The sequence below is a fragment of the Protopterus annectens genome, chromosome 3.part1 (genome assembly GCF_019279795.1).
Source record: "Protopterus annectens isolate FY-2018-M chromosome 3.part1, PAN1.0, whole genome shotgun sequence".
Classification (NCBI taxonomy): domain Eukaryota; kingdom Metazoa; phylum Chordata; order Ceratodontiformes; family Protopteridae; genus Protopterus; species Protopterus annectens.
The window spans coordinates 1,011,326,280-1,011,344,941 of record NC_056732.1 but is presented as its reverse complement, the minus strand read 5'-3'; the positions used below and the strand labels follow the sequence as shown (position 1 = coordinate 1,011,344,941).

Sequence of the window (18,662 nt, the reverse complement as noted above, 5' to 3'; positions counted from 1 at the left end):
TATATATATATATATATATATACACACACACACACACATGGATACATTGTGCTGAACATTTTGTAACTCCAAGAAGGCTGTGGTGAAGCGCTAGAGTGTTATTCAGTGTGAATAAATAATTTATTGTCAGATTTGTGGCATCTTTCTTGCTGGCTAATTAGTTTGGTGTATATTTGCTGCTTGGTGGTTTATTATGTAGTTTGAGATGGCCAGTGGATCGCTACAATTGCCACGCATTTTTCGAGATGATGCATCTGTTTCTGGAACATTTCATCCAGTTGGGCATTTCCAGATGGAGCCCACTACCTCTTTGACTAATACTGCCCCTGTGAAAGTATGGGAAGAGTTTGTTGGAAGAAGGAAGAGGGAAAAAAAACTTCAAACCCCTTTAATGAAGTGGATAAGGCTAACACAGTACATTTGTCAACAGCAGACCGTACTAATTTGGAGTCACTTGAATGGCTGCTTTTTAAAGAAAATGTCTTACATTATAACATTCTAGGTTTGCAAAGGTGCGTCTGGATATAGACATTGCCACTAGGAGGTTACGTTTTGTAAAAAGTCCATATGCTGCTTTTGATAACTGATGTAACTGAACTACGGTTTGAAAAAAGGTAGATTGCCGCCTCTCATAGATGTGTAAGGGAATGGCTGCTAATATTGATGGCGCGAGATATCTTAAAACAGCGTAAGGTGAAAGCAGATATTGCAGCTGCTTGTGATGAATTATCTGGACAGCTAGGTGGCTCCAAATTTGAACAGCTGTTATGTTCATTAAATATCAAACTAGAGGAAAATTCTAGTGAGAGTATACAATGTAAAATCAACAAGTTACAAAGCGACATTCGGGATTATGACTCTGGATTGGCTTTCAAGAAAGCAGACAAATTGGAATTGTACCAGAGGCTTTAAAAACGCTTCCGTTAGACCTAAGAGATGCCAAAATGTCTCTCTTGCTTCAACAGATGGGACTAATACTTATGCAAGTTCCGATTATGAAAATACAGACTATCCACCCTTGCCTGCTCCCCAACAACCTAATTATATAAATATGTTTCAGGGCCAAGGAAAACAACAGGGGAAACAGAATGGCTGCAATAAACAGAACGGCTACAAACACCCGTATGAAGGTAACGGAGACTCTCAACAATTCAAACAGCAAAATAAAAGGACTAAATATTAATTTTAAATAAGTTAGTACTGTAGTTAAAGGCATAAAAAGATGTTACTTGAATAATTGTATTGTGAATTTATCTGGGGTTGATTTAAGTGAGACTGAAAGGCCTGTTTTACAAAATGGTCTCATGTTCATACCAATGCTTTACCCAGAACACATGTTATTAAAGCAGAAGTGTTTAAATTAATAAGAAAACTACATTTGGTTAATTATTATGAATCTGATAATAGAAGTGTGTTACTTAATGAAGAAAGTGTATCTGTAAGTGAAGATGAACTGCTAGATTTTTTTTCTTGTGATTCTTCTTTTGAAACAGTTGAAAATGTTAATGCATATTGCACTTTAAATACGGAGATGGTTACCTATACTAGCACTTTTATATCTCCTTTTAACAATCAGGTAATGCTGCAATTTTCTAAGATGCTTAATTTTGCACTAGAGAAAATTCTTAAGGATTTTTCTTCTGAGAAGAAAAATATTTCGTATAATATGAATACATATAATAACTCTGCTGGTGAAGCACTATTCTCTTGCACCATAGCCAAATTATGGAACTCCCTCCCAACCACAATTACCTCCATATCATCATGCACCCACTTCAAAACTTTACTAAAAGCGCACCTAAAAACATGCTGGCTATACCCTTGCAACTACCACTCTAATATCACCCTCCCCATCCAACCACTACCTTTCTTTCCACTCCACTAACTACCTTGATTACAGCAAGCTCAGATGCTCATAAGCCAGTACTTATTATACAGCAGGAACTTCTTCTTGTAACATTTGTTAATGTCTGTTATGTACTTCACAGATAAAGATTCTAGTTGTCTACTATGTACTGTGTTCTTCATCTGTAATTATGTTGTAAGTAATTGCTATGTAAATTGTTAATCGCTATGTAATCCAATGTAACTACTGTCTATTTATTTTAACTGTGGAGCTTTTCTCCCCGGGCCTCCGCTGAAAATGGACCTACGTCCAGTCAGACACTCCCAGTCAACAAATATAAATAAATAAATAAATGAGTAAGAATGAATGGCAGTCTTTATTAAATTTGTGTAAAAGACAAGACATTGTTATAAAACCCTCAGATAAGGATAGAAAAAGTGTTTTGATGCACTTTAAATGATATTTGAAAATGTGTTTGGACCATTTATCTGATGCCCAAGTATATACGGTAGTGAACATTTATGTTTTTTGTCAAGCGATAGTGAATTTTAAACAATTAGTAGCCAAGGGTCTGAGATTGGGCTATTTTACAAGACAAGGATGTCCAATATAAATTTAATATAGAAGGAAGCTCAATGGCAAAGTTTTATTGTCTGCCGAAGAAGCATAAAAATGTTAACCCCCCCCCCCGGGTAGACCTATAGTGGCAGCACAGAATTACTTTCTTCATAATATGGGAATTTTTCTACACTCCTACCTTTTGAGTTATGTAGTAAAGTTAAATTCTTACATTAAAGATACCATCCATTTCCTTAATAGGGTAAAGAATGTTAAATGTGATGAAAACTACTATTGGATAGTTATAGATGTAAAAAGTCTATATACAATCACGAAAGTGGAGAATGGAATTTGATTTGGGGGTTTTTTTGGGGGGTAATTATGTGATGGAATGAAATAATATTTTGTTTATTTATTTTAATTTTTTTTTTTTTTTTTTGAGTTTTTTAATTTACCAATTAATTTTTACAGGGTAATTGTGTCTTTTTACACCCATGTATGCTAATCTGTTTATGGGTCTTTTTGAAGTTGAATTTCTGTATAGATTAAAATTTTTTTAGTACTTATGTAGTTTTATATTGTAGATGATTTGATTTTTTTTTTTATGTAAGGGGGTGCTGAAATAGTTCCTCAGTTCATTGATTTAAATATAAATCGCTTCCAGGTAAAATTTGATGGCTTATAGATGGGAAAAACAGTTAACTATCTAGATGTTATTTTGACCATTAGGAATAATAATATAATGACTTATATACATAGAAAGGGAATTGGAAATTACAACATTATGGATAGTAAAAGTTGCCATCCGCCACATACTTTGGAAGCACTACCTTATAATGAACTGTTGAGAGTAAGTAGACTGTGTAATGATGAAATGGGTTTAGAAAATGAATTTGTAAAAACCTGTATTAATTTTAAACAGAGGGCATGATGAAAATGTTATTTTAAATGCTCTTTATAAATTAACTGACATTAATTTGCCTCAAAATAGGCCCTTAATGAATAAGAGAAATGATCACAGAGAATTTATTACAATGCAGGAGTGTAGAAAAGTTTATTTTGTTACTGTATATAATATTGTAAGTGAAACAAAGTTTAGTTTGTTACTGTATATAATATTGTAAGTGAAAAAAACATTGATGCTATTAGATATTATTGGCCTTATTTAACCAATATGGAGGGTGTACAGAATCTTTATAGAAATCCTAATATTTCATTCAAAAGAAGTAGAAATGTTAGACATGGTGGTACACAATGGTTTTGTTTTACCAGGTGAAGAGTTAAACTTGCAACTTTCTGTGTGTGGCACCTTCCCTTTTGGAAGGTGCTCTGTCTGCCCAAATATTACTATGTGCTTTGAAAGAATTAATGGTGTAAGATTTTGTTCCACTTCCACTTCTGCTTTTACAAGTATGACTAACTCAGTGATATATGCATTATCTTGCCCTTGTAATCTGTTCTATATAGGGGAAACTAACATAATGTTTAAGCTACGGCTTCAAGAGCATATTAGGGGTATAAAAAATAAGAATGCTACAAGTCCTATAGCTTTACATTTTTTACAGTAGTGACTTTCTGTTATTAAAAGCCTGTATTTTGGAACAGATTCTTGAAACAGATGAGGGATTAATAAAAAAGAAATTATTGTATAAAGAAACATTATATATTTTACAATTCAATACACTTTCTCCAGGAGGTTTAAATAATGAATGTAACTGGAGGGTGTTTGAAGTGTTAGTATACATTTTCTGTTTGATGATTAATTGATTAGATGATTGTTTAATTGTATTTAATTGAGTATGTGTGTGTGTATATATATGGATACATTGTGATGAACACTTTGCAACTCCAGGAAGGCTGTGGTGAAGCGCTAGAGTGTTATTCAGTGTGATTAAATTGTTTATTGTCAGATTCGTGGCATCTTTCTTGCAGACTCAGTAGTTTGGTGTATATTTGCTGCTTGGTGGTTTATTATATTACTAAGTGGAGAGAGATTTCTTTGCTTTGGCAGGACAGATGGGCTGTCCCTTCCTTGGATCTTCCTTCAACTTCCCATGTGAATCTGCTCCTAGAGCCTCAAAATTCGACTTCACAGGGACAGCCAGTTCACCCCTTCCAGATTAACCTAGCAGAGTATTGCCCTCTCTTCCAGCAGTTCCCTGGAACATCCCACGGAGGAAGTACACCAGAAGAGAAAGTGCTAAAGGAGTCACTTAGATTCCTCTCAGACGTCTATCACAGAAGACATAGATTTTGACAAAGGGGGAGAATCCCCTAGATCATCACCTGAAGACGTCTCATTTGGAGACATTCTGGAGATCCTCAAGCAATAGGGACGTTGGTCCTCCCAAATGTCTTCCCTGAAGGAATGACAGTTTCTGAAGGCATTTGGATCTGGTCCTTCTACCTCCTGGGTAACTTCACCCACTGATGAGCTCATTGATTTGATCACTCAGTGGGCATGGAAGGAACATGATGTGGTTGAACCTGTCCCCAAGAGACCAGACCGAATTCTGGCACCTCTGTCAGGAAGGAAACACTGGAGCAAGGGAGTACCAGTAGATGCCAATGTCATAGTCGCAGCCATGCAGAAGGAATGTGTGGAAAAAAAAAATCCACTGCCCATCCCCCTAATAGTCTCCAGGGCTTTGGACAGGTTCAGGAAGTGTGTCTGTGCTTCAGCAACCTTTACTATTAGGTCACCAAACTACGTGACACATTTCACAAGGTTACAAAGAGATTTGATTAAGAAATTGTCAAATACTTTTTCAGGGACCACTACTGGAGAGACTCAAACTTCAGTAGTCCCACAGTTGACAACCCTTCAGTCCATCTCAAACTCTTATATGAGGCTTATCTTCCATGCAGTTGTGGGTACCTCAGGGGAGGCGGATTCACGCATCACAATGAGGAGACATGTCTGAATATGCTTCTCTGATTTTGCAGAGCCCTTTAAGTCTGCTTTCATCAGTGCTTCCTTCGATGGATCAGCCTTGTTTGGCCCAAAAGTGAAGGACACATTCTCCAGGTGTAAGACGGAAAGACTCTCTGCTGTGTGAGTATGTTTTTCGACCTTTTCAAGGAACCAGTCAGGGGGGTGGAAAATGTGGTTCAAAAAATCTCCGAGTCCTTTCCAGGATCCATGTGGAGATGGTTCCCCCAAAGGCAGAGGGGGGGATACTAATGGAAGACACCACCCATGCAGTATAGGTGGTCTGCAAAACCAGAGGTCTAGAGACACTTTCTCTGACAAGGCCCTACCACCGCTCCTGAAAGGAAGCCTGATTGTCCCCCTCTGGAGGCAGTCAGGTAGTTGTTTATCCATGCACCAGGGAGCCTGACTAGATGTCACAAAAGACACTTGGGTGTAGAGGTTTAGTTTCCAGAGGTGTTATATAATTCCCTTTTTCCTTCCACCTCCATTCTCACAAAAGTTTCCATATGTTCCAACCAATCAGGGGAAAGCAACAGCACTGGAAATACAAAAGCTGCTAGAAAAAGAGTCATTCAAGAAGTCTCACTAGACCAGAAAGGATCCAGAACTTACTCAAGATTCTTTTTAGTGCCAAAGAAAATGGGAGCTTAGAGACAAATTCTCAATCTCAGCAACTTGAACAAGCCAGTACGACACACTAAGTTTTGGATGGTCACGGTTCAGTCCATCTTGCCATTTTAGGCAAGGACGATTGGATGTGCTTGATAGACATTCATGATGCATACTATCACTTAAAATGAACAGGCTGTCCCAAATGTTTTGTGCTTCTAACTGGGAGCTAGTCATTACCAGTTCCGAGCTCTGCACTTCGGTCTCACCACAGCCCTCAGGGTGTTAACCAAAAGTATGTCAGTGGTGGCAGCTCACTTAAGACTGTAGAGATTCTGGGCATTTCTGTATTTAGATGATTTGGCTCATTACCGCTCCAACCAGGCATCTACTCATAATAGTGAGACACCAGGTATTCCAAACTCCCTCCCTTCTGGGGATTACAATAAATGGCAACAAATCTCAGTTACAACCATCTCAAACACTGGAATTCATAGGAGCAAATTTCAATACAGTATCTGTGACAGCTTTGCTTCCCCTAAACAGAAGGCAAAAATTAAGATTCCAAGTTGCAAATATTATTCACACCACCAAAATTTCAGCCTGATTGATTCTTCAAGCCCTGGTGTCAGTCAGTGACCATAATTTTTGTTCCCCTGGCAAGATATATTTCTTCCAAAGACATGCGTCTGGAGTGTTTCTCCCCGGGCCTCCACTGAAAATAGGCCCTGTCCTAATTGGACTTTCCCGGTCGACAAATGTTAAATAAATAAATTAAATATGAGAATTCTTCAGTGGATGCTAGAGTCCCAATTGTCAAGTCTTTATGAACGGATGTCAGTTCAAATAAGGATTACACAGGCATGCAAGAAAATACCTTTGTTTGGTGGATAAGGTCAGATCAGCTTGTACAAGGCCATCTGTTCATTCTTCCTCAACCCAAATCCATAGAGACCACAGGTGCATCCCATATTGGGTGTGGGTGTGGGGGGGGGGGCAGTTCCTGGGAAAAACTGTACAAGGCACTTGGTCCACTGAAGAGGCAAATGTACATATAAATGTCTTGGAGATGGGAGCAGTGCTTTTAGCATTGCAAGATTTTCAGGATGCTCTACCTCTGGGGACAGTTGCGATCCAAACTGACAACATGTCAGTACTTTGGTACATCAACAAAGAAGGGAGGAACCAGGTCTTATCCAGAGTGTAGCAATGGGCAATCTCATCCAACCAGTTTCTGATAGCAAATCACATTCCGGGGAAGTCCAATATGATAGCAGACAAATTGAGCAGGTCCATTCTTCTTCCTGAAAAGTAGTCTCACAACAAAAAAGCGGCAGAAGGGATCTTCTGTCAATGGCGCCAGCCTTGCTACAATCTTTTTGCATCTTCTCTAAATAAATGCAGCAGCTTTTTTGCCCTAATCCCCCATGGGGGAATCACCAAGGGGCACTCAGCTCCACGATTGGCCCTGTGGTCTTCTCTATACTTATCCAGCAACCCCTTTGATTCTCAAATTCCTACAGAAAGATGCAAGACTGAAGAGCAAAGTCATCCCCTGACGGGCATGATTCATCCGGACATCTCAAACATCAAGCTAACAGTGTGGTTTCTCCACTACCACTAATAGCCGTACAACCTGTGCTCTCGTCCCCTGTACGTCATATACTTTCATCTTCCCATAAAGCTTTCAGTAGGAAAATCTTGAAGAGATCCTTTTTCAGCCCCTATACAGTTTGTCCTTGATTATTGGCAGAAATTTTTAATGAGGGTGCTAACTCCTTTACCATTAAAGTTTATTTGGTAGCAATCTCTAACCTTCATGTAGGAGTTGACAGTTCTTCTTGAGCCTTTACTAAGATATGCAAGGCTTTCTCCTAAAAGGTACTAATTTACTTAGATCACCTTATGAAGATCCTATTCCTCCATGGGATTTGAATCTTCTATTGTAGCTCTTAATCCATTCACCCTTCGCTCCAGTGGGAAATTGTGATCTTAAATTTCTAACTTGAAAGACAAACGTTTTAGTGGCCATCAGGTCTGCTTGGAGAATTTTAAATCTCCAAGCATTATCCTTTAAACCTCCTTACTTAATTTTCCGTAAGGATAGTGTGTCATTAAGAACCGATCCTTCCTTCCTAAGGTGGTGTCAGAATTCAGTATCAATCAGTATATTAACTTGTCCATTTTCTTTCCAAAATTTGAAAACAAAGGTCAATATATGTTACATTTACTGGATGTTCATAGACAGTTGTGTTTTTACTTACACAAAACAAAAGACATTAGGAGATCTGCTAGGCTATTTATATACTTTGCAGATAACAAATTAGCAAATCTGTTACAAAGGTAACATTGGCAAGGTGGATTATGTACTGCATTGTCTTTGCTATAATAAATCAGGCATTTCATTACCAAAACCTTTAACAAGTCACTCTACAAGATCTGTGGCAACATTGACAGTATTTTTATCCATTCATTCTATGGATGACATATGTGCAGCTGCTAGTTCAGCTAATCCTCACACTTTTATTACTCTCTACAAATTGGATCTGGTCTCGTGGGGAAGAGCAGTCTTTAGTTCAACCGTGCTCAGGATCATCCTTCCATAGAGTCCACCCAGGATATCCGGTAGCTGGGGACTCTGTCCCATTGGTTGAGAAACAAATGAATATTGACAATTTCAGAGAAAGAAGTTATGTACTTACCATAACATTCCATCTGTGTTGTCCATTTTCATTCTTCAACTCCCCACCCACCAACCCCCAACCTGTGTCATCATAGACTTCTGGAGAATAGGATGCTATAAGAGACCACAGTGTCTTGTATGGAGCTCCAGATATTTGTTTCCTTTGTTAGGAACATTATTCTAATATTTAGTACTTGTGCCACCTAGCAAACAAGATATATTAGGTATGTTAGAGGTTGTTGCATTATAGGTAGGGAAGAGCTCGAGAGATTCATTGGGCCACTAGCTATGGTATCAGCCGAGTCGGATCTGAGGTTCAAATTCAAACCCAGTGGTTGAGGAAGAATGAAAATAGAAAACACAGATGATGGAATGTTGTGATAATTACATAAGTTCTTTTTTCATAAATCACAATTAGAAAGGAGACTCTTGTCACCGTGAATGAAAAGATTTTTGAGGTAAATACCTACATTAAAAAAGTCATGTTTTAAAAATTGGAAATGTGTAGAGCCATCTGAGCCTAATTTTAGGCACACATGTTCAGACAAGGATGGCTTACACTTGTCAAGATCAGAGAAAAGAAATTTTGCAACAGATATTTTACAGTATTTGACAAATACAAGGCAGAATTTTTCCAAGTCGAAAATTTAACAGTTCACAGATAGGATCATTTGATGCATCTATGATAGGTGTTAAAGCTAGGAGCATTAATAATAATAGTAATATTTTTTATTGGAAAATTTGCTGTTCCCACAAGATTGATGATGTTTGTGAAACATTGTTAAAGAACAATGACTGGAAACCAGTTCTGTAAATATAAATTTACTGTAACAGACACCGTAACAAAAAATATGGTGGAGGTGTTATGATAGGGATTTAAGATCATTATGATACCTCTGATTATTACACTTTCAGTGATAACACCAATAGTATATATTGTGTAACTGCAACATTCAAGACAACCCTGGAACATATAGCAATTGTTAGTGTGTAGGCCATCAAAGTCAAGTGCTGATGACCTAGAGGAATTCATACTTTTCTTGCATGAAGCACAGGAGAAAAGGATAATAGTGGCTGAGGACTTGCATTTACCAAAAACACAGGAATATTGTTGATTCAGCAACATTAGTTTTGTGTTCCTAAAGAAATTAGTTCATGTCAAGTTTTGCCACCGCTGATATGCAGTGATCATGTGGTTAGTAAGGTTAATGTGTTGCTCAATAATTCTGCCAAAATTAAATCTAATCCAGTGCGTTGAAGATTAAAAGCAGATTATATGAAAGCAAGGCAAGTCACTATATAAAACTAATTGAACTGCAGAAAGAATGTGGAAAGTTTAGAAAGAGAAAATGTTTGAATGCAAAAAAAATGTTTAACATCAGGATCTAGGCACACATGAGAATGTAGTTAAATAAGAACAAGATACTTGATTAAGGTGGGAGAGAAAAAATATAAGAAGTGAAAAAGTGGTTGGAACTACAACTTTGAAAACTGAAATAAACAAGCTGTAGAAACAGTGTGAGACAAAATCAAGAAAAAATTTGAAGAAAATTTGTATAAAAATATTGAGCATAATATGAAACCATTTTATAGAATGTGGAAGGAAGAAAGACATATAAATTGATAAGCTGTGTGTAGGTTCTAAAATTTATTCCCAGATTATAGATATATTTACAAAACCTTATACAAAACAGTATGTTCCACGAAGGAGGTGATAAGTTGTCCTAGTATCATCTAGGTAACCTCAGATGCTGGAATCAGATTAGATTATATTGAAAAAGAACTATGCAAACTGGATCCAAGCAGAGAGAGGAGACTGAATTAGTGATAACTTGAGAACACTTCAACAAGAACTTGCAGTGCCATTATATCTTGTTTACTAGGTCATATAAATATGGGGAGATTTCACAAGATTGAAGATATTCACTTATTAAACTTGTCTTTAAGGGAAGGGGGAGGTGGACAATCCTGGAGTCATACAGACCCTTAAGTCTACTTTGATGTTGTGGAAAAATAATGAAGAAGGTAGCATTGGAAAGGATAGAACTTGGAACAATTATATAAGCATGCATATGTTGAAACTAGACCTGTTAACACCTGTAACATGACAGCTATGAATAACTTCGGTGTTTGATATAGTCGTACACAAAATACTGGTCAGTGAATTTCAACAGCTAGGTGTCAGTGTACTCTCGATAAAATGGATAGCTGCATGGCTTGTGACAATGTGGGTGTTGCCATCTGTGCCAGGGATAATAGGGCAGTGCATGTGTAACATATGCCAGCATAGTTAGCTGGACTTTTGTAAATAATTTTATGTTTGACTATTACGCTGACTTGGACAAATGATTGTGTTAAAAATTAAAAATGCATCAACAGTGTTGTAACTGATTAAATGTATATGTTTAAACAAAGAATTCTGGAAGGGAAGAGTAGAAGTTTTTGAAATTGTTCTATAATTATCAAATACTGCAACAGATCTTAGCAAATCTCTGAATCTGTATTATACCGGAGTAGGGTGATCATATGTGATGTCATTCTATAAAAAGCACTGAGAGAATGGAACTCTCACAACAGTTTTTATTTATTTATTTTTTGGAACCTGATATAAAGATTCAGTTTAAATGGAAGCTTGTCACTTTGCCTTGGGGAAGTAAGCATCTCAGCATCTAATATTGCCTTGCTGTGTTAAGTAAGTTAGCTAAGGAACAGTTATTCTTTATAGACAGTCAGGAAATACAGTGAGATTAGTTAAGTATTGTTTTTTTTTTGCATCTGTTTGAATCAGTCCAACTGTGTTGTTTTCATTTCTCCTGTGATTGAAACTCAGGTGTTTATTGTACTTAAATATTTAGTATTCTCATGTTTTTAATTTTATTATTAAATATTTTTATATCTTTCATTCTGTCTAGTCTTAGAGAATACTTTTAACATTGTGAGAATACTTGTGCTTACTTTAGTGACTCTTTGGCCACTCTGAAAAGCCTTGCTGCTTTGGTTATACTCTACCATTTATATTAGTATTGATTTACTCAGTATAATTGGATACCCTTGTAAGAGCATGAGAGTAGTTAACTTGTGGCAGCATGATTACCTTGTAGGCTGAGCAGAAAGGGTACAGCTAGTAAGTCTCTACCAGCCTTTCCCAGGAGTGTGTGTGTTTGTGTATGTGTGTGCTTGTGTATGTGTGTGCTTTTTTGTCACAGGTGGGCAGATTTGTGTGTGTGGATGGCTGTGTTACAGCAAGAGATTCTGTGGTTTGATTCTTAGCTGGAGCGCCTTCTGTGCATAGTCTGCATGTCCTCCCTGCATCCATGTGGGCGTCTGCTGGGGATGCAAGTTTCCTCCCATGTTACAAAGACAGGCCTTTGGAGCATTTCTCCCCAGGCCTCCACTGAAAATTGGCTTTGTTCCAAGTTGGACTTTCCCAGCAAACAAATGTTAAATAAATAAAAAGTCAGATACACATGTATGGGTGTGTTAGCTACTTGGAACGTGGGACACAGTGCTCCAAAGTGAGTCTTGTTTGGGATCTGGAGAGAGAGGGAATCTGTGCTCTTGCGGAAAATTGTGCTTGATGCAGAGAACGGCATCAGAAAAATACTGTGTAAATCCATTCCTGTTTTAGTGACAATATCTGACCGGTCTCAGTGGTGTGGATTGAGGCTCCTTGATTACTGGCCCAGGGGTAGAGTGACCATCACAGCTTACAAGTAGAACATGGCAAGTATCATGCGGCAATTGGACAGATGAAAGTCTTGGTTACAGTCAGGGTATCCAACAAAAAAGAAACAGCCAGTATAAAATATTCACTCAACACTGCTCAAAGATGCATTTTCACAAGGCACAACACCCACCAAATCCAATATGCACAAGGCACAACACCCAGCAAATCCAGACCTACAAATTGGAAGGGATTACACTGAGGGGGTTACACATCTGTATTCAACCTTTGGTTAGTAATGCAGATGATACCTTGACACATGAATGGGTGATAGCACAACAGAATGCATCCATACATTTTGTAGATATATTTACTGCTTATTATGAACGTATGGTAGCCCAGTCGATCCCCGAGTTTGTGTTGAGGTCAAACCCTTTGAGGGATAACCATTTTATGTTACATGTTTCCAGAAACCCACTAAGGAGCTTATTACTATTGAAAAACAACTTAGGGAAAAGAAAATTCATAAGTTTAACAGGAATGTTAGGGACTATAGTTGGGGTAAGCATTTTGGACATCAAATAAATGTCAAATTTGCCAGTCAGGATTTGTGACATTTATCTAATACGAGAAAAAGGAATGGGTCCATTTTGGGAAAAAAAAATAGTACTATCAGTGACACTTTGGGGGAGGACTCCTCTTCAGTTACAGACACAGAATATGAACATAGACAGGGATCACCAGCCCTGAAGAAACATACCGTGGTTAACCCCTTAGGATCAGGAGACGAAGGGGTGGTAAGAAACATAAATCAAACATCCAATGTAGACACATTATTACAACTACTGATACCACAGTAGATACGTTTTGCACTGTACATAACATCTCATCTGTGGTGTTGTCTAATGTGGAAATAGTTATTGAACAAAGGGCTCAACTTTGTACCTGTTTTTTTTTTTTTTTTTTTTTTTGTGTGTATCTGAGAATATGCTTGTTTATGATGTGATTTCTTTTTGTCGGTTATTAAACTTAAAAGATTACATTTTGTTGTTCCTCTTCTCAGGCATCTACTGCCTTCAGATTGCATAAGTCCCAATTTATGCCTCCCATGAACAAATATGTGGTGATGTTCCAGCAGTGTGTTCTCAAAGATCTGCACTTTAGAGTCTGGTTCAGGGGTTTTCAGGCATAATTTATCCCCTAGTGAGTTTACAGGCTTTGACCAACCTTCAGAACAATAGGAATTTAGTTATTACTTCGGACAATGGAGGTGCTATTGTGGTTACGGATTGGTCTGTGTACCTGCAGGAAGCGAAGAGACAATTATCAGATTTGAGGTTTTACATGAAAATGTTGATAGATCCCACTGACAAGTTTAAAAAGGAAATTGATAGTTTTCTCCAGCTGGCTCTAGAAGACAGTATTGTTAACCATTTGATTGTGTTGCACATAACTGTACCTGATCCCCAAATTCAATATGTGTAACTTTTACTCAAGATAAATAAAGACTTACAGAAACCACTGGGTAGTCTCATTATTTCAGAGATGGGGTCCCTTTCTGAAACATTACCAGGTTTCCTCACTAAATATTTGAAACCATTATTACCAACGGTCAGGGTGAGGATTCAGGATACTGCAGAATTCCTGAATATTATATCTGAAATGCAGTTGGAGCCTGGTTAGGTTGTGTGTACCCTGGATGTGACGGCCCGATGTACAAGTATACCACATTGGGCGGGCTTGTTGGCATTAGATTATTGGCTTAATCGTGTTTCACTGTATACCCCTGGCTTCAGTACATTCTTAATGTGTTTGAACATGAACTAAGAATGTGTTTTATTTTAATGGAGATTGCTGTTGGCAAGTTAAAGGGACAGCTATGGGGGCTTCGTTTGCCCCCATCTATGCAGATCTCTTTATGGGCTATTTGGAGGAACAACTTGTATATGATGCGACTCATAATTTGTTTTTGGGGGAGATTGACATGTGCCACAGGTATTTGGAGGACTGCTGGATGGTGTGGAGGTCAGATATTGTATATCTACGTGAATTTGTAGATTATTTAAATGATGATAAACGGGGCATACATTTTACTCTACACCATGATTTTAGTCGCATTACTTTTTTGGATGTTCAAATTTCTCTGAATGTTAATGGTACCTTGGATAGTATTGTCTTCTGGAAACATCCACAGTTTAATACTTTATTACATTGTACTAGTTTTCATCCTTGACACATCATTCGCAACATTCCCAAATCACAATTTTTGTGTATGCATTGTATTTGCTCCTCTGATTAGTAGTACAAATATAACAAACAAGATTTGGTCAACAGGTTTGTGCAGCGTGGATACAATGGGGAAAGTATCACTCAAGTCAGTTGTTTGGAATCCAGGAAGGAGAGGTCAACCCTTTTGCAATACAAACATAGGCATCAGACAAGAAATAGGACTATTCCACTAGTAACTATGTCTGGTCGTAATACTCTGTATTGTATAGATGTCATTCAGAAACACTGGGATATTTTGCTTGCAGATGATAGGTTGTGTGACATCTTAACCTCTAGATGTTTTTCATTCCCTAGAGGAAAGACACTGGGTGTTTTTTTTAAATCATTACAAAAATAAGAATAAGTTTAGTGTTCATCCTGTGTATTAATCTACGATTGATGGTGAGAAACTTGCAGGTTGTGGATCTTGTGGCCACTGTTCATCGTGTAAATATGTCCTTAAATCCGGACAATTTACTAGGAAGAATACTTCTAAGGTATATATGACATTGGATTCTTGTGCAATTGTAGTACTGATAGGGTGATTTGGGGACATGCACCTGTTCTGCTTTTTATGTTGAACAAACTTCACATCCCCTCAAAATACTTATTTCTGAGCATTTGAGTGATATATGGAATAAAAAGTTGTCCAATGCTTTTTTTTTGAGCATTCTGTTAAACATCCCACTGCACAATTTGTTGTTATTGACAGAAATGTAGGTGATAGGAAGAACAAAACAGGTTGGCATGGTATTTTGAATAACAAGGAGAATTGTTGGATTATCAGACTGGGAGGTCTTTTTTCTCCAGGTCTTAATGATCATCTGTAAATGTCCAATCACAAGTGGGTTCAGGGGATGGGCCATTATATAAATGTTTGTGTTGTATATAATATTCACTGAGGAAGGTGTTTTGCTGAAACCAGTCGGGATTTGCTTTGTACATATGAACCTTTGAGCTGTGTTGATTTAAATATTTTATGTACCACCACTGAGTGCTGGCCGTTTTTTTGTTGGATTTCATTGTTTTTTGGGTCTGTGCACTTGCTGTACTTGTGGAGCTTACATCTTTAACTACAGTCAGGGTATCCCGCAGGGCTCTGTCCTAGACCCATACTTGTTTAGATTGTATCTTTCAGATCTACCTTTTTAATCTGAGGTGTTCTACAGTCTGTATGTAGATGATTTGAAATCGCATAAACTGACTACATGTGTTTACATATAGGGCATGTCCGCAAAGGACTTGACTAAACTGGCCATTTGGGCACAGGAAAATAATATGCTGATAAATACATCAAAAACTAAGCAGATTTGGGAGAGATAATTTGAAAGATGGATATTTAATGCAGCATGCAGTCATTGAAACTATAGATTGTTAGGCACCTGGGTATATGGGTATATCCAGATTTGAAATTTTCTAATCACATCAACCAGTTGGTTAATCATAGTTCTAGAACTGTAGATTGTATATAAAGTTTTATTAAGTCTAGAAAATCAGAAATGAAGTCTTTATTTGTTAGGTACTTTTCCATTATCGGGGCAACAATTCAAATGAGCGCTTTGAATATTGTATTTCAAGCGCTGTTGTTCTCTCTTTAAGTACAAATCTGTTACTGATCAAAGAAACTAAATGACAGGGATGCCTGCTAATCACATCAGCTTGTAGTGTAGTAACATTATTAAAAGTGACACATTAAAACAAGTCGTATAGCTATTAAAATAGTAAAGAAGTGCAGTTAGACTTTCTCTGCGATGTTCTGTCACTGCTATTTCAGCAGTTGAGGATTGAGGAGCAGGATTTTTTAATGAGTAAACCACACAAATCAAAACATTCCATAAGACAAGGAAAATCGAGCAAATTAACAAACTTCAAATACGTATATTTACACAAAGAAGACAGGGCACACCTCCTATTTAGCATGTCACAGTCCTACGAGGCATAAGGATGTTAACGGAGAACAGAATAGGGAGGAGCTAAGACGCGTCTGCTAATGATAACCAATTGAATAGGATGGGGAGGTGCTAAGACGCGTCTACTTATGGTAACCAATCAAAGAAGACTCCTGAATTTGGCTTTATCCCTTCTTAAAATTTGTGATTTTTTTTTTTAGCGAAGGTAATCATAATAATGATACTCTTGTAAGTTATTTTTCTTAAATTGCACAGCATTTCATCCCCTCTTTACAAATTACAATTATGTGTTCCTAATTTACGGACTTATTTATTTGTGTGCTGTCTTGGTTTCTGATTCGGGCGAGTGTTCATATCCAGCGAATATTGCTGACACATATGATGCCTGTCAGGAATTTGTCCTGATAGTCGGAAAATAAAACAAAACACCAGCAACAACAAATGCTTAGTCTTGTACAGTACATGTGTGCATCGGAAGCATAACAAAATGTAACTTCCAGCTTGCACTTAGTGTCAGCAAGAATGACGTCATTTTCCTGTTCCTCTTAATAGAGTGAAACAGAAATGGATGTGAAAATGAAATACACAGATTTGTACATAGAGAACAACAGCGCTTGAAATACAATATTCAAAACGCTCATTTGAAGTGTTGCCCCGTTAACGGAAAATTACCGTTTGTTATATTAGACCTAAACTTGAGTATGGAATAACAATATGGAAACATTATAGGAAAACAAGCATTAGTAAACTGGGAAGAGTACAGTGGAAATATCCCAAGAGCATCCATGGATGTGAAAATTTAAGTTATGAAAGACTAAAATATCTGAACTTATACAGTGTCTCATACAAATATTTAAGAGGAGACCCTATTTAAATGTTTAGGGCATTTAGAGATAGCAACCTCTGGAAATCTTTGTGGTTATTAAAAAGTAGTAAAGAATCATCAGACTACATATGTAGCAGATTCAAGTTCATGAAATTAGTACTGAAATCAAAGAGTGAAACAATACTAATTTCATGAACTTTAATCGTACTTTGACTTAGGAATGGGGTCCATTCCCGTCATGGTATTAGAAACCCAAAAGACTTGGAGAAATTAAAACACCAGATTCTGTAAAAGTGAGAAGTATACTAACTGGTTCTCTGAGAGAGAGCAGCTGTTGCATAGAATAGATTACCAAGTTACATTAAAGCAAGCACTAATTTGGATATTTGTAAGAACAGCCTGGCCACTTACGGGAACAATGGTTGGTATCAGGCTAGAAGGACAGTTAATTCCTGTGCTTGAAATACTTGTATGCCTGTATGTGATTATTCTATTTCTGTGTGTAGTGCTTTCTTTTAGCTTGGCACACCTGATATTATTAAAGGAGATTTGACTTACAGATCATTATGGGAAAAGGAGAAGGGCTTGGGGGCTCGGAAAGTTTTAGATGCTGTGATTTCAGTCCTGGTGACTGACTTCAGAGATCGAATTCTGTGATTCTGAAATCTTTTAAGAATTCTCTCTTGAGCAGCCACTTTGACATTGTGTGTCCTTGATCTGCTCCATCTCTTCTCCTCAGCATCAAAGGCAGCTCTTCATGTGGGCATGCTTAAATTCTGGAATCACCTTTGCAGGTGCTTTTCAATCAGAAGAAACAGACTACAATCTTGAGGATCTCCAGGATCACTGAGCTGTACACCAAGGCACAAAAATGTGAGCTCAGTGAACCTGCAGAGAAATATGCTTTCTTTTGCCTGTAACCACAAGCTCCAATGGTGATATTTATCACATGGTGAACCAAGAGTCTCCATAGGAAGCAGTTCACCATTCACTGTTGTCAGTCTCATACTGTTCCTGTTGCAGTCAGTCATGTACAAAACCTTAATGTGCTTAAACACATCTCCCGAGGACAGCATTTCTTCTTTACGTAAAGGCAAAAAATCACTGTTAACCTTCAGTTGCAATTGAGACTCTCGAGGATCCTCTGTAATGAGCTGTGGCATTTGTGTCTGTGTAAAGGGAAGTGTGGTGCATCTTCCTTATAATGCCATCACAGCAGTATTCACTAGAAGTGGAAAAAGAGGTGAATGAGTCAACATGCTTTGAAGGCAGGTCAGAAGTGTGTCTTTGTCAAGGTCCAAGAATTAGTTAGTTGGCTTTGTTCAGAGATGGGATAATTATGTTCATAGTAGATGAGGAAGAA

General features: G+C 37.6%; 1 protein-coding gene across 1 annotated transcript in view; it reads left to right on the top strand.

Annotated features, from left to right (window-relative positions):
• CSPP1 (centrosome and spindle pole associated protein 1) overlaps positions 1-18,662 on the top strand; it is a 2,775,649-nt gene that overhangs the window by 1,185,913 nt on the left and 1,571,074 nt on the right. The gene's annotated exons all lie outside the window — the stretch shown is intronic.